Source organism: Cynara cardunculus (genome assembly GCF_001531365.2).
Source record: "Cynara cardunculus var. scolymus isolate 2C chromosome LG 5, CcrdV1, whole genome shotgun sequence".
NCBI lineage: Eukaryota > Viridiplantae > Streptophyta > Magnoliopsida > Asterales > Asteraceae > Cynara > Cynara cardunculus.
Window position 1 is genome coordinate 28,664,993 of NC_037532.1, and position 1,558 is coordinate 28,666,550.

Here is a 1,558-nt window from a genome sequence, read left to right on the forward strand (position 1 = left end):
TAATTGTGAGGTCAATGAGAGATCAATAATAAAGAAGATTATCAAAGTCTTCTAGACAAGTAGACAAATGAAGATCAATAAGAATATGAAAGAAAAGATGATCTATTAAAATCTAGTAAAAATAAATAATGAATTAAACATATAATATGCAAGCTCAACAAATGATTGTTTGAACACTTAAATAGAATCTTGTGGTGTAGTGGAATCTCAATGAAAGATACATAAGTCAAACAATTGATGAAAATATTTAAATTCTATTTCCTTCTTTTTTTGCTCAACTAAAATAAGATCTCAATATTAAAAGTTTATGGAACATGACATATATAAGGGACATTACTAAATACATCTAGTAGAAAAAATTTATTGATTAATCACAAAACCATGAAACACGTCATAAATCATAAGAACAATAGATTAATTGTCTAAAAAAAGTAAAATATTTTATATAGAAGCAAAAATAGATAACAATAGTCAACAAAAAAAATTAGAACAGCATAATCAAATAGCAATAGTCAATAAAAATAGAAATTGATAAAACTATCTAACGTTGAATTGTTGAAGCACGGAAATAGTGAATCATATAGAGATAGCAATAGCCAATATCATTGGACCTTGGTGGAGATAAAAAAAATTAGAGGGGCAATAAACAATAACATATAATGAATGACCAATTAATTTTTTTTATTTTCTTCTCCAATGTAATTAGTTGATATATTTTTGGGCCCTTATTATCTATTAAATTATTTTTCTCTCTTATCATATGCTACAATTTTTTGGTTTCGTTAATTTATTAAATTCTTTTAGACTACTATATATTTTAAGGAGAAATTTGGGCCCCTGATATTTTTGGGCCCTGGGCGTACGCCCGTGTCGCCCTCCCCCAGGGACGGCCCTGGCCACCATCATATTGAATATTGTCTTTTGCTTTGAAACAATTTAGTTTTTGTTTGGTTGGAATAATTGTAGTTTCACTTTAATATATGATATTTAGTTCTATTTCGTCTTTTTATTTTCAGTTTTAATATTGTACAGATTTGCAGGTTTTAAACACATGTATTAAATACAGGTTTTAAATATTAATTTTAAAATAATTTAAAATATTAATATTTATATATTTTTCCGACGGATTTATCCGCCGGTATTTTTTCAAACAAATTTAATTCTTTTTATAAATATTATTTTTTTAAGAAAAATATTATTATTTATAAATGTTTCCGGCGGATTTATCCGCCGGTATTTTAACAAAAATTAATTCTTTTAGAAAATATAATTTTTCCGGCGAGAAATATTTCCGGCGGATTTCCTCTTAAATGATATAATAATCTATCTTTTCTCTCTCTCTCTCTCTTTATATATATATATATATATATATATATGGTTGGGTTCATGTGAGACCCGTGAGACTCGTGAGACCACATTTTTACACGTAAACTTCACAGCAAAAACGCTGTGAAGGTTTAAAAAAAGTCGAACCTTCACAGCAAAAACACTGTGAAGGTTTTAAAAAGTTACCTTCACAGCATTTTGCTGTGAAGTTTCAAGTGTAAAATGCTGGTCT